At 46.3% G+C, this 15045-nt stretch overlaps 2 non-coding genes across 2 annotated transcripts; both read left to right on the plus strand.

Moving 5' to 3' along the window:
• The first annotated feature begins 11126 nt into the window (after positions 1 to 11126).
• Trnas-cga (transfer RNA serine (anticodon CGA)) lies at positions 11127 to 11201 on the plus strand. Its single transcript has one exon. It is a non-coding gene; the product is annotated as a tRNA-Ser (tRNA).
• A 226-nt stretch (positions 11202 to 11427) lies between these two features.
• Trnas-cga (transfer RNA serine (anticodon CGA)) lies at positions 11428 to 11502 on the plus strand. Its single transcript has one exon. It is a non-coding gene; the product is annotated as a tRNA-Ser (tRNA).
• The last annotated feature ends 3543 nt before the right edge of the window (positions 11503 to 15045 follow it).

Raw genomic sequence — 15045 nt, forward strand, 5'->3', positions numbered from 1 at the left:
CCATAACATAAAATCGTACAGAAAACAGAGGTACATCTGCCTTTAAAATAATGGTAACAAATCCTACACTCACGAAACGTCGTAAATTACCGTAGTAAACGTAAACCTTTTTTCTCAATGTGGCACACCATTCATTTACCTCTCAAAAGTGAGTGTAGAGCAGAAATTACTAATAAAACATTAAAATATTAATGTAACATTATATTTGTGACAGACCTTTGCGATAGTGCTTCACCCTTAAAAGATCATGGATATAAAAACTGAGGATGTCAAATATTGTAAAACCAGATTTCTATATCAAATCGACCATGAATAGAAACTACAGCACTCTCACATTAGTCAGCAAGCTTCAGAAAAAATCTGATAATTTTCCCCTGTGGCAAGCCTAGTATAGGCAAGTACATTAAGACAACTAACCAAATTAGCGGACTACAGGAAGGGAAACGTATCGTATTACGGAACCCATTGCAAATTAGTACCGTGAAGTGCAGCAATAATCTGATTTGCCATTACATCCCCGACACCGGGATGTACGGAAAGTGGGGGAGTGAAAGTTGGGGGAGAGATGGGATGAGTGGCGGAGTGTGGAGGGACGGGAAGGGCGGGGGAAGATTAGGGGGGGGGGGAAGTTGGGTGAGGAGACCCGAATTTAAAGCCGACGTTATGAATGTGTTGATAGCTACGCGAATAAGTGAAGGTAACCAACGCATTGCCCCACAGAAGCACAAAGGGAAACACAAATAATTATATTCACTTAGTCGGCTAACGTGCAGGATCAATCTAGCCTATGAGAATTTTAAGACCACCCAGATGCACATATCTCATCTCTAAACTATTCAACGACCGTATTAAATCTAAATTCAACCTGCTCGTTTAATATTTCATCGGGCTCCTTCAGTTTTTTTCCAATCTGTCAAGATTGGCTCTGAGAACTATGGGACTTAACTTCGAAGGTCATCTGTCCCCTAGAACTTAGAACTACTTAAACCTAACTAACCTAAGGTCATCACACACATCCACGCCCGAGGCAGGATTCGAATCTGCGACCGTAGCGGTCGCACGGTTCCTGACTGAAGCGCCTAGATCCGCTCGGCCACTCCGACCGGCAATCTGTCAAGATTCAGCCATTTAGATATGCGATGTACAGTTTCCATTGAGCCCTTGATATTCCCTACCACATAACCACTATCCCTCAAATGCAGGCCAGGGGCCCTTTAATTTCCAGGACTTATAAGTTCTTTGAAACGAGTGAGGAACCACTCCCTCCATATTCATGAAGTTACCTTTTAACGATGAAGCACTGTCGTAACCTCTGTTGGAAACAAGTTATTACATAAATATTTTGATGTTTTATTATTCATTTCTGTTCTACATTCACGTTTGAGAGGTAAAAGAATGGTGTCACACATTGTGGAAAAGCTATTCGTTTACATAAGATAATTTAGAATGTTCACGAAAATACGCTTCCGTGGTCGAGATCGCTAACACACGCTTGTGCGAAGGTACGCCACCCTGGGGATAGCCGGTTCGAATCCTGGTGGTGGTTGTTGTTGTTAATTTGGTGGAAGAGACCAAACAGCGAGGCCATCGGTCTCATCGGATTAGGGAAGGATGGGAAAAGAAGTCGGCCGTCCCCTTTCAAAGGAACCATCCCGGAATTTGTCTAAAGCGATTTAGGGAAATCACGGGAAACCTAAATCAAGATGGCGAGACGCGAGATTAAACCGTTGTCCTCCCGAATGCGAGACTAGTGTGCTAACCACAGCGACACCTCGCTCGGTAATCCTGGTGGTGGAAATAATTTTCACTGCCAGTATTTGGCGAGCTAGGGGATGTGAATGTGGTAGCTTAAAGCTCCTAATCACCGAACTTTGCGCCAATGTCCTGGTTTAAATACCAAACCTCTCCGCAGTGTCTCATGAAGTGAGGACATGTGGTCACTGTTGATTGTGACTCGTTCGTCGGATGGGGCGGTAAGTTTGGCGGCCCTTTTGGTGCTATTCGCAAGGAGTAGGCTATGTGACGGCACCGGATTTCAACCTCTCCCTTATTATCATCAAAAAACACAAACATTACACTACCCCGCCACACATACACACACATATACATACATCTAGTTATCACATATAATGTAATGGAGCGTGTTGTTATTAAACAAAGAAACGTATATACGCTTTCTCGTGAGTCTAGGACTTCGTTACTCTGATTTTAAAGGCCGATGAACCTGTACTTTACGTCCTATTCTATGTATAGGTTTTAGACCTGAATGTGTGGTTTTACTACTATTTTATACACTCCAAGACAATAAAAACAGTCTGCTTTCCGCAGCGCTGCGACGGGAACGTCCTGTTTACGTCGCGTCCGAGCGGTAGCAAGTGTCCGTTGTTGTTTACTACTTCGCCGCCGCTAGTTTAGAGTCCATCAATATGGCACATTCATACAGACAAACCTCCATTAAGATCAGTTTTCAACCCTATCATGCACGGCTGCCAGCTTTTGAAGTGGAACGTTTCTTATGTGGCGACGTTGTAAATAATCCGCAGGACGTAATTGGCTTCCATCTCTCTATCACGAGCAGTGTTGTCTACGTCAAGTTAGTAAGTGACGAGGTGTGCAACAGCATCGTGCGCGCACATGCGAACGATCTTAAATTCAAGCATTCAGATGGTCATATTGGGGCAGTCTCTATCGTTCACGCGGGTTTTGGCCTCCATACGATACGAGTCTGCGAACTTCCGTTAGGTGTACCACCGGACATAGTCACCGCGGCTTTCCAGTCTTACGGCAGAGTGGTCAGCCACACGGCCGAAAAATGGACCAGCTTTACAACGTACACGGTTCTTAAAGGGGTTCGACTCATCGGCGGATGTAGGGCGATTATTATGTATGACGGACAGCCACGCACTCCGGTTATGGCCAAGAAGGATACGTCAGATCGGATTGTCTCCGACGACGGCTTGCTCTAATCCTTACAGGTGAATCTATGACTCCATCTGCGGTGACAACCCTTCCTCTCAATTATACCGGGGATGCACGGGCGGGCACCTTTTCCGACGCCGACCGCATTCACCCGATTGCCGCCCGCGATAGCGAGGCCACGATGGATTATGCAGTACACGATCTAGCCACTGCAACGGCACCCCCTCCTGAGGACAAACACCGACCGACCTTGGAAGTAAGGGTGTACACTGACCCACGGGTTGTGCCGACAATCTTTTCTTCCGGACCCCGGAGCAGCTGAAGAGATCCACCCACATTCAGATACTGCAACACACGTCCGTAAACAGTGTTTCCCGCGGAAACACAAGAGACGGCGGCGTGATCTATCGGACGAGTGCTAGCAGCGAATGTCTGACATGGACTGCGGACCATCCGACGACGGTACCGGTGGTACAGAGACCACCGTAAAATCCTATCCAACAGATGGCCATGGTGATGGCTTCAGTAGCGCCGAAGGAGTCTGCGCCGAGTGCCGCAGCAGCCACCAAAAGCCGATGGTATTTTATGCCGACTGGACGGGCGACGGTGAGGAAAACTCCTTGCCCATCGTGCCGAATGACACGCGGGGGAATTCACCCCACCAGTGTTGATCCTCTTCCATCATCAGTGCCAGCGAGGAGACAGCCTGACGTTACGTGCGCACACTCCTTACGAAGGTATTGATGGCCAACACAGGTGCTACGAATAGACCTCAAACTTATGGCGTTGCGACTATAAACATCAACACTATACGGACGCGCCCTAAGTTATGCTTGTTTCAGGACATGTTGCATTCTGCTTCCATCGATATATCCGTTCTTCAGGAGGTGTACTTCGACGACTTCCCAGGCACGTACTCTAACATTCTGCTTGGTGTCTGTTTGTTCTATATCGTGGCTCCCTACCACTTTCGCGCAACGACACTCTGAGCGTGTTTTTTTAGGGAATTGACTAGTTTGAACCTGGGACCTGTTGCTGGTAAGGAGACGTCAGACCACACATGACATGTAGAATTCGGAAGAGTTCAGTGAGACTAGCGATGATATAACCAAATACTTAATGATTTCAGCGTCAGCTCCACTGCACTCCCTGTAAAGGAATCTTAATACCAACTAAATTTAGTGGAAGGGGTTCAAAGCTTTCCTATTTTTAGTTAGCTGGTGAAATAACGTCGAAAAAGCAGTTAAGTTTACTATTGGAAATTTTATTCTACTGACAAAACATTGTTTATAAATTGCACTATTGATAAAAGGAAATGTTTTAATACAGGATGGTAAAAACCAACTGCGTTCAACAAAAATGTGAACGAATCTTCCCTGAATGGGTTTCCAAGTTCTACAATGGATCGAAGGATGACCTACGCCATATCACATCTATAATCTAGGTTTAAATTAAGTTTCACAAAAGAGAAAACTATCAAAGTGGTCTACAGTGACCCTCAATTATCTTTAATTATTTATCTAGCTTGTAAATTACAGTGGCTGATGTGGCTTCTCAATAACTATATAACAGAAAAATCATCGCGTTTCAGATTTTTACTTCAAGTGGCAAATGTGAACACCATGAGCTTTAATTGACGATCGACACTAGTATTACGCAAAAAAGGGGGGTAACAGATGAGACTTCTGCAGTTCTGAGTGAAGCTTGACGGTGTTCGTCAGAGGGCGGCGGGCAGCACAGCTGCGCTCACCTCGCCGTCTCGGAAGCAACTCTCTCCTAACTTCTCCTTACTACAATTTACCGAAGTTGGTTTAAAAAAAAACTATCTCACTGTGTTTTCATCTGACCAATCAGGGTCTCAATGTTAACCTTAAGCTCCGCCTACAAAAATTCTGTCTATCCAATGAGAAACGTTATACTTTTCATGGGGGGCAATGTTTTTAAAGTTTGCAACGTAACAGAGATGCGAAAAAGTCTCACGTTAAAATTTGCAGCTGGTGTGGTCCTTTTAGCGTTATCGTAAGATTTATACTGTTCTTCTGGAGGGCTCTATCTTTTAACGTGGGCTGAGGGGAGGGGGGTGGTCCTGACATAACAGAGACGCGAAAAAGTCTCACGCTAAAAACTTGCGGGTGGTGTGGCCCTTTTTGTGTTATCGTAAGATCTATACTGTTCTTCTGGAGGGCTCTATCTTTTAACATGGGCTGGGGGGGTGGTCCTGACATAACAGAGACGCGAAAAATTCTCACGCTAAAAACTTGCGGGTGGTGTGGCCCTTCTTGTGTTATCGTAAGATCTATACTGTTCCTCTGGAGGGCTCTATCTTTTAACATGGGCTTGGGGAGGGGGGGGGGGGTGGTCCTGACGTAAAGAGACGTGAAAAAGTCTCACGCTAAAACTTGCGGCTGGGGTGTGGTCCTAGCGGTTAGCTGGCGACGTGGGTGTCCGTCCCTTATCGTAGGGCCTTCAGCTTAACACGGTTCTGCTCTCGGCTTCTGTTCTCGTTTCTCCCCTCGGAACTGCGTCTGTCTCACGGTGGGAAGATATGACATGCATTTAGGCATTCTTGTGTTAGTCTGTGGTATTGCATTTGCTCAATCGTTTCTCGTATTACTTTGGTTAATTTAATGTCACGATTTATTCGGAGCTATGTGACATACTACTGGATTTGCTTATCATGTCAGGGTTTTCATGGAAGGTGTTGGATTTGCCTGACACTTTACAGTACGGTTATGATGCATGCGTCTCTCCAGCTTCCCCACAGGCAGCGGCGTCGCTGTACTTCCTCGGGATGATGGTGGACGATATTCTTTTTCTGCCCGGGGCAAGAGGATTGGCACTTACAGTACTGACTGTCCATCTTATCATCATCTACGCACCTTCCGGGACGGGCAAACGTCGCGAACATTCACGATTCTTTGCCGAAGACGTCCCTTCGCTCTTCCAAGGTCGCCACGACCGTCTGGTGTTTGGAGGTGGCTACAATTGCGTACTGGCGCCCAGAGACCAATGCCCGCGACGTAATCCGTGCCCTGAACTCGAGACTCTAATCCGAGACCTGCAGATGGTGAAATTTGGGAACATCTTCACGGCCACCGACCGGGGTTCACATACTTCACAGGCCACTCTTCCAGTGGCATCGACAGGGTTTATGTCTCACGCTCTCTTGCCGCTGGAACACAGAATGCAGAACTGTGGCCTGCAGCTTTCTCGGACCACTCAGCTTACATCTGCGCCATCACCCTACGACGACAAGTGTAGAGAAGCCACAGCCCGTCGAAATTGAACGTCACTCACCTGTCGTACCCGTATTGACGCCAAAGCGTTGAGGATACGTGGCATTCGTGTGAAAATCGCCTCCTTCCATAGCCCACAACTATCCGCTTGTGGTTGGACTGCGCCAAACCAGCTCTGAGGCGAACGTTGATAACCTGCGGCAGCGACCACGCCGCTTGCCGTAGAAATAAACTCGACTTTTACTTCAGGCTACTGCGAGACTGCGCCGTCTCCGGACGACTAACGGCAGTCCACCGTGCTAAGGCTCAGATCATCGCTAATATGCGACTCATCCGCACGAGGACGCAGGATAGGATAGCGAGCGAACGCCCGTCTATGTTCCAAGTACTTCGTGAACGTAAACGACGCCGAAGAGCGTTGACACGCTTCATCGCTACGGAGGACGGTCGTCGCCTCACCAAGCAACAAGACATAAGCACAGCGTTTAACGATCATTATTCCCAGCTCTATTCAGGTCAGACTCCTGATCCGACAGCACTGAAGGACGTCTCTCAGACGATCTACGGCACCGTCACCCCGGCAATAGAAGCGGTCTTGATGGAAGAAATTACGGAAGAATAGGAGCTATAAACAAGTTTCCTGCTCCTGATGGCCTCCCCTTGGAATTTTACCTCACTTTTCAATATTTATTAGCCATCTGATGGCTGGATGAACATCTGTCGCGAACTAATATCCCCAGATGTGCCGCTCCCTGCGGCCCTTGTAGAAGGGATGATTATTCCTATTCATAAAACGTCCGGTACCTCACGGATGAAGGACTACAGCCCGTTGACACTATTAAATTGCGACTTTAAGATCTTTTCTCGACTGTTGGCATCGGGGATAAACCAGACCTTACAACACGTCATCACACCCGACAAACATCATTAGGAGGCGACAATAATATTCAAACGGCACTTAGTGAATATCGTGACTTGATCTCACTGGCGAGGGCATGTCTGCGTTAGCGGCAATTGATTTCAGACAAGCTTTCGATCGCGGTCCTCGAACATATGGAATACCTACAGCCATTTGTCACTGTCCTCATGCGACTACTCCGTAACAGGAATCCAAGGTGATCGTCAACGGCCGACCTACGCAGCCCCTCACCATTTCTCGACCGATACGCCAAGGTTGCCCTCTGTCCACTTTACGCTGTGGCCATGGAAACACTCCTATGCGGACTGCGCCAACGACTAACGAGTATGACGTTACGAAGCTACACTTTCCGACGTAAAGCATACGCTGACGACCTGGTGGTTGTCATCCGCAACGGCGACGATACCGCCAGCGCACTGAAATGGATAGCTACATACAGCATGGCCGCTGGTAGTCGTATGAGCGTCGCAGAATCAGTGGCGATGGATATCGGGGTCGCACTGCCTCAGGACAGCGTCTCTCCCTTACAGCTCAGAGAGACTTTCAAATGCCTCGGCATTGATTTCATAGACGATATACGACGAACCACTGTCCACGACTTTCGACGACTTTTACGAAATGTTCGGACTGGAATCGCCAACAATCGCCCACGATCACTGGACATCGTCCAATGGATCCATTATGCCAACACACATTCAGCGTTACGCATTCCGCATATCGGCCAGATATTACCTATACCGGTGATGTTAGCTCACCATATACTGGCGGCTTTTGGGGACTTCGTGAGTTAGGAATAATTTTCAAGATCACTTATGAGACTCTGACCCTTCCTTCGAGTAGAGGAGGGTGAGCTGTAGTAAAGTTAGCTTTGAAAAGCGCGCCGCAGCGCGTAGCGTGAAGCAGTCGCCCGCCGTTTTCTGGCGGTGGCGCCTTTGTCGCAATTGAAGGCTTCGGTGTCTCCCTCTAACGGGAAAGGGGAAAAGTGGGCTGTTCGCGTGGGTTTAAGAAGTGGCTGTATATGGGCTCTCGCGGAGAGTTGGCAGTCGGGACATCAAGAAGCGACTTCTCTGCCGGTGCTAGAGGGACAGCACGCAGACCGCGGCATCAGCGTAAGCGATGCGAGCAGCGGTTCCGTGGTATGGGGCGTCAACAGCTCGTCGCGAAAGGAATCTTCCTGAGCGTGGGCCCGCAAGGGGCCTAATCTGCAGGTCGGCCGTATGCTGTCAACAGGTGAGGAGGTTCTGAAAATCGGCGCGCCTTCCTGCGTCCGTTGAAACGGCTGGTAGCGGGTGGCTCGGCAGAGCATTTGAAGGTGCTGCGTTGGTTCAGTCCTGGGAGTCGTAACCCACCAGAAGTTGAGTATTGATTGTTAACAGATTTTATGAAGTTTAGTTGAATTCAATTTACTTATTCTTGCTAATTATACCAGCCGTATTTTTTGGGAGTTCCCAGCCATTCATTCTCGTCTGCCTACCCGCGGGAAGGAGGTAATATTAGAAAGGGTGGTCCGTTTGTCCCCTTTTGAAGTCTAAAAGGGGGGGAGTCAGAGTAAATCTGTGGTTCCTCTCCCAGCTTACCTGCGGGTTTATTCGACTGTTAGCCTCTGCCATGTCTGTGAAAAGCTAAGGCACCAATGGCTCTACTGTTTAAAATGCAAGGCACTAAGACCTGATCCATTATCTCGCCTGCCATAACTAGTATTACTAGACACACGTGTAAAAGGTACTCTAAGAAAGAAGAAAAATTTCTTTTGCCTCTTGGTAAGAACTAGTCAATTCAATTGTATAACGAATTCCTGCTCATCTGGAAGATGTAACTTACGTAAATTAGTATTTATGTATATTGCCTATAATCAAGCAAGGTTGTTAATTTACGCCGTAGTGGATTTTTTTATATTGTTTCTAGTCAGCAAAAACTGTTGTGTGTTTTTCCAATTCAATACCTTTTAAGGCTTTTACTCAACGTGCTTATGTGTTTTATACAGGTAGTTGATTATTAGTGTGTTTTATTGCTATGCAAAAGTTCGCCATTTCATTACGGACAGAAATCGTTGCCTTGAAAGGAGAATGTTGTAAAAGTTCGCAAGTCCTACTTGGCGAGCGTGCGTGTCTGCCGTAAGTAACAGGCAGAAATTTGTAAAATTTGTTTCTTTATATATTTTGGGAATGTTAATGTTATTAACTGTGAGTGTCCCAACGTGTGCATGGCTCATGCGTTTTGGCTTTTCTGTTTTGAGAACTTTTGTAAACCGGATTGTCTTTATATGTTGCAGACAAGTTAGATTCTGCGCCATTTCATGGATGGAGTGAAATTCATCTGTAATTTAGCTGAGCTTGAAATATTATACAGCGTCGCGATGTATACGTTAAATTCCTTGCCTGTATATGCCTTTTACTGGCGTGAAACTATTTATAATAATTTAATAACTTAAAAGTCCTTTCCTATCATAATTTGTGACTTGGTAAATGATTGTTGTTTTGTTTTCTAAAATATCGTAAAGTCTTGCACCAAATTTGAATAAAGAGTGTTACTGAAAATTGTGTGTAATTTCACCAGTTATTCCTTGGCACCTACTTCCACTTTACATTTTGTGTAACCAGTAGTGATGTTAGCTCCCCGTATACTGGCGGCTTTTGGGGACTTCGTGAGTTAGGAATACTTTTCAAGACCACTTATGAGACTCTCACCCTTCCTTCGGGTCGAGCAGGGCTTGGCCTTTATCACGTTCATGACAGAGCGGTTGCCCTATTTGTGAGCACGCAAGTCACGTTATGGCACCGCCGTCCGGGCAGTCTGACGAATTTGTTGTTAGAAGACCTACCGCGCCCTCTCTCCCGCCACCTGTACCCATACACCAGGTCCCCTCCTAACTCTTCTACATCGGGGCCCTTTACCTCGAACTCAGTTACGTTCGACTTGCCTTACCAGCGACTCTACTGGCGACGACGGCACGGACGGTTTATCGTTTTCTGAAGCATGGGCGACACGATAACATCGTGGGGAGGAAGCACCCGAATGTCCACTGGCTAGTAGCGAGTAGTGTGTAGGAGGATTCAAGACGTAACGGTGGACACTGCCGTCACGGCGATGTGGTATATCACTGTCAGCGGTAAGCATGTGACCAGATCAAGGCTACATGCGATCCATATGGTGGGCTCACCCATGTGCACGAGCTGTGACGTTCAAGACAACGATGAACACCGTCTTAGCTGTGGCGGGTCTACGGCATTGTGGCACTTAGTGAAGCAAATCTCAGCTTACTTCTTCCGAGTGACGCCGAATCATATCAAACCCAAGACTATATTAATCCCGGATGAGAGACGTATTACCCACGCACGAAAACTAATACCATGACGTTGCTTCATGGACGTGCAGTGTATTATTTGTTTCAAGACGGCACTAAGGACACTTTAGACGTCTGGAACTATTTGAAGAAACGACACTGAAAAATCCTCCCGTTACCCAAAGGATCGACAATATTTTTTCACGCAGCTGGATCATCACGGGTAAGAGAAACTAAAATTACAAGGCGATGACAGAACACTACACGGTACAACGTGGTATCTACCTTGGTCACTGCGAGAGGTCATAACTGGATGGTACAGCAGATGGAGAGTTTCGCAGTGACCCATCGCACTGTGTAGCAGTATTTGCCCCCTTTCCTCCTGTTGTCCCCAGTGTGAACGGTTCTTCGCAGTTTTTGTTTCTCATCTGGTTCAAGATCTAGTACCGATTAATGGTGGTACGGATCCCACTCTTAGGTTTTATTTGATGGCTTCCTTAGCTTCACACTTTGCTCTCATTCTTTTCTGCCGTTTACTGCAACTATAAGTATGTTTCCAGAATGAAGTTTTCACTCTGCAGCGGAGTGTGCGCTGATATGAAACTTCCTGGCAGATTAAAACTGTGTGCCCGACCGAGACTCGAACTCGGGACCTTTGCCTTTCGCGGGCAAGCGCTCTGCAAGGTTCGCAGGAGAGCTTCTGTAAAGTTTGGAAGGTAGGAGACGAGATACTGGCAGAAGTAAAGCTGTGAGTACCGGACGTGAGTCGTGCTTCGGTAGCTCAGTTGGTAGAGCGCTTGCCCGCGAAAGGCAAAGGTCCCGAGTTCGAGTCTCGGTCGGGCACACAGTTTTAATCTGCCAGGAAGTTTCATATCAGCGCACACTCCGCTGCAGAGTGAAAACTTCATTCTGGAAACATCCCCCAGTCTGTGGCTAAGCCATGTCTCCGCAATATCCTTTCTTTCAGGAGTGCTAGTTCTGCAAGGTTCGCAGGAGAGCTTCTGTAAAGTTTGGAAGGTAGGAGACGAGATACTGGCAGAAGTAAAGCTATGAGTACCGGACGTGAGTCGTGCTTCGGTAGCTCAGTTGGTAGAGCGCTTGCCCGCGAAAGGCAAAGGTCCCGAGTTCGAGTCTCGGTCGGGCACACAGATTTAATCTGCCAGGAAGTTTTATAAGTATGTTGTCAGTTATGTGCGTCCGTAATACGACGCAAGGAGTGAACTTATTAGTTTCAGTTACTTGCTCCTTAAAAAACAAATTTATTAGAAAATAAACATTCAAAACAATAAAACCATTGCATCCCTTGTACTAAATCCCCATGAATGGTAGATAGGAGACATTGTAGCCAAGCGTCGCGTTGAGACTCCTGCCGACTTTGCCTCCGCCACCGCAAGGCCTAATCCACTTTCCATAAAAAGAAAAAAAAAGAAAAAGGAAAAGAAAAATGGTAGAGCAATTTCACGCGAAAGGAAAAGGTCCTGAGTTCCAGCCCCGGACCGGCACACAATTTTAATCTTCCTGGAAGTTTCGGTTACTACCCTTCAAAATAAAAAAAATTAAAAAAAAACGATCGGTAACACAAACTTTTGCGATGTCACGCTGGAAATAAGTTTCACTGTCAGTATTTGGCCAGCAAGGGGAGGAAAGGTGGTTGCGTAATGTTCTCTATCTCCGAAGTTTGCGCCAGTGTCCTGGTTTAAATACCAAACCTCTCCGCAGTGTCTCATGAAGTGAGGACATGTGGTCACTGTTGATTGTGATTCGGCCGTCGGATGGGGACGGTAAGTATGGCGGCCCCTCTGGTGCTATTCACGAGGAGTAAACAACACAAACATTACACTACCCCGCTCCACATACAGACACGCATACATACATTTAGTATCACAAATAATGTAATGGAGCATGTTGCAAATAAAACAAACTAACGTATATATGTCTTTTTGTGAGTCTAATATTTTGTTACTGTGATTTTAAGAGAAGATGTATCTCTACTTTACTTCCTACACTTCGTAATGATTTTATACCGGATTGTGAGGGTTTACTACTATTTTATACAGTCTAGGACAATATAAAACAGCGCACCACGAAGAAAGTATCGTAATGCGACGCGAATCGCTAGATATATACATGTACAGACATGCGAATGATTACAATTTCAGAAAAATTGAATGATTTATTCAGGAGATAGAGCTTCACAAATTGAGAAAATCAATGACGCACTGGTCCGCCTCTGGCCCTTTGCAGGCAGTCGTTCGGCTTAGCACTGATTGATAGAGTTGTTGGATGTTCTCCGGAGGAATATCGTGACAAATTCTGTCCAATTGGCGAGTTACAGTGTCAAAATCCCGAGCTAATTGGGGGGCCCTGCCCATAATGCTCCAAACGTTCTCAGTTCGGGAGAGATGCAGTGACCTTGCTGGCCGGGATGACATGCCACGTGGGTCATCAAAATGGGACGTAGAATATCGTGGAAATGCCGCTGTGCAGTGCTGGTGCCGAGGGTGAGAATCGACGAGATCCTGCTCTGAAGTGAAATGACACCTCAGATCATCACTCCTGGCTGTCGGCCCGTATGGTGGGTGATAGGCAAGTTGGTATCCCATCGCTCTCCAGACACGACTTCACCTTCGAATATTACTGACTGGTTTAGAATTGTCTTCAGTGTTGAATGCTGCTGCGAAATGAGCCCCGACGGCCAGCGAAGTAGTGTCTGCAGACGCCCCAGACAGCGGTGTGATACCATCCTGACTGTTGTTGACCATACAGCCCCTCAACCAAGACTGATGGTCAGCGGTGGCCTTTTTTTCAAAGCAGGGTCCCTTTGACTGTCATTCGCAGCACCCTTAATAACGCCGCGTTGATGATATTGCACGCCCCGGTTTGTTGCCTTTCACGGAAAGCCGCCCTGGACTTACACTTCAGTGAGACAATACCCACCCGCACACGGCGAGAGTTTCTACTGCTTGTCTTCGTGCTTGTCAAACCCCACGTGGCCAGCAACGTCGTCAGATCTCTCACTGAGTACGTTTGGAGCATTATGCGTAGGGTCCTCCAAGCAGCACGGGATTTTTATAATCTAACGCGCCAATTGGACAGAATTTGGCGCGGTATCTCTCTGGAGGACATCCAAAAACTATGGAACACTAAGACAAGCCGAATAACTGCTTGTATAAGGGCCAGAGGTGGACCAACGCATTATTGACCAGTTCATTTTTTGGAGGTCTTTCTCTTGAATAAAACATACAGTTTTTCTGAAATAGTGATTATTTGTTTGTCAATTAATATTGGACTTTCTTATCTCGCCATTTTGTACTGGCTCATGTTCGAGTTAATGTACTGGTGTGCGCTCAACTGTGTGGTTTTTTCACTATTTTATGTCATACATTTATGTAATGATTTTATACCTGACTGTGTGGTTTCATTCATGTTGGACTTCCCTATCTTCACATGTCGTACCAAGTTGTCTAATAAATTTGTATATGATTCCAATTATTGGTGTACTGAAAATGTAAGGAGCTACGGCTCGAAACTAGCCATCAGGTAATAAAGCAAATCACGTTGGCAACTATCACCGTTCCCTATAGTTTGTTGCATAATTTGGTTAACCTGTGTAGTTGCTGACGTCATACCTACCAGAATTCTTACAAGATGATGATTGTAAAGTAAAACAATTTTTACTTTACTAGAGGAAATACTACCTATGAAAGTTTCCAGCTACGTTTATCGTAAAGTTTTCTCATTTACATGTTACTCTTATGACTAAATATCGATATGCAAAAACAAAATATAATTAATTTGTATGCTAACGAGTATGCATACACACATACTGCTAAGCCTCGTTCCTTGTCCGTTAGTGCCACCGCATTGCTATGGGACCTAATACTCAGCCCGAAATGTGTCACTCCTAGGGCACGTCGGCCTTGTATCGAGTTGCTGTCAAGAATGAAGTCCTGTCTGACGGTTTTCAGTGGGCTGGCTTCCGTATTGCCTCCAACTTTTCCATTTGGAACTGGGGCCAATAGGCAATTTCCTTTTTGCAAAGCAATAATACCTTTTTATTTTTTCTACATGAACATACGTATCCTTTCGTTGACGTTCTTTATCTACCTCTTTTACTTTTTATTTATTTAACAAGATCGCTCAATTGTAGCTTAAGATCTGGCGATTATGCGCCATGGTCTTGTACCACAGTTGCGTTGTCCATTTGAACAGTCTTCCTAATGTCGATTAATAGCTGGTGAGAAGAATTACTGGCGCGACCAGCAGTGACTGTTTCTAGAAACACAGCTCTGGAATGCGACATCGTGGCGTCTGCTGGCGGCTGTTTCCGTGAGACTGGTGCCACCACTGGTTGCCTTGTACGCCGCATGCACATCCCACGATCTCGTTACTTTACAGTGCTGCGACCAATGGTGCCACAGCTTCATCAGAACTATTCTCCGCTGTTAAAGGTCCACACTCAGCACAGAGCACTATGCTACCCCATTCTGTTGTACATGAGAAGTACTGTGGGAAGCAACAACTCAAACACACGGTGGAGTAAGAGTTCAAGATGCAATTTGGTAGGCAGCCTCTGGTACTACCTACATTAATGCGCTGCAGTGAGGATGTTGCGGTGCCATAGATTTCTGGCATATCAAAGAAGACGAAATGGTGAAGAGGCGTGAAGTCCGTCCCATATAGCACGT

The sequence above is a fragment of the Schistocerca cancellata genome, chromosome 9 (genome assembly GCF_023864275.1).
Source record: "Schistocerca cancellata isolate TAMUIC-IGC-003103 chromosome 9, iqSchCanc2.1, whole genome shotgun sequence".
Lineage (NCBI taxonomy): Eukaryota > Metazoa > Arthropoda > Insecta > Orthoptera > Acrididae > Schistocerca > Schistocerca cancellata.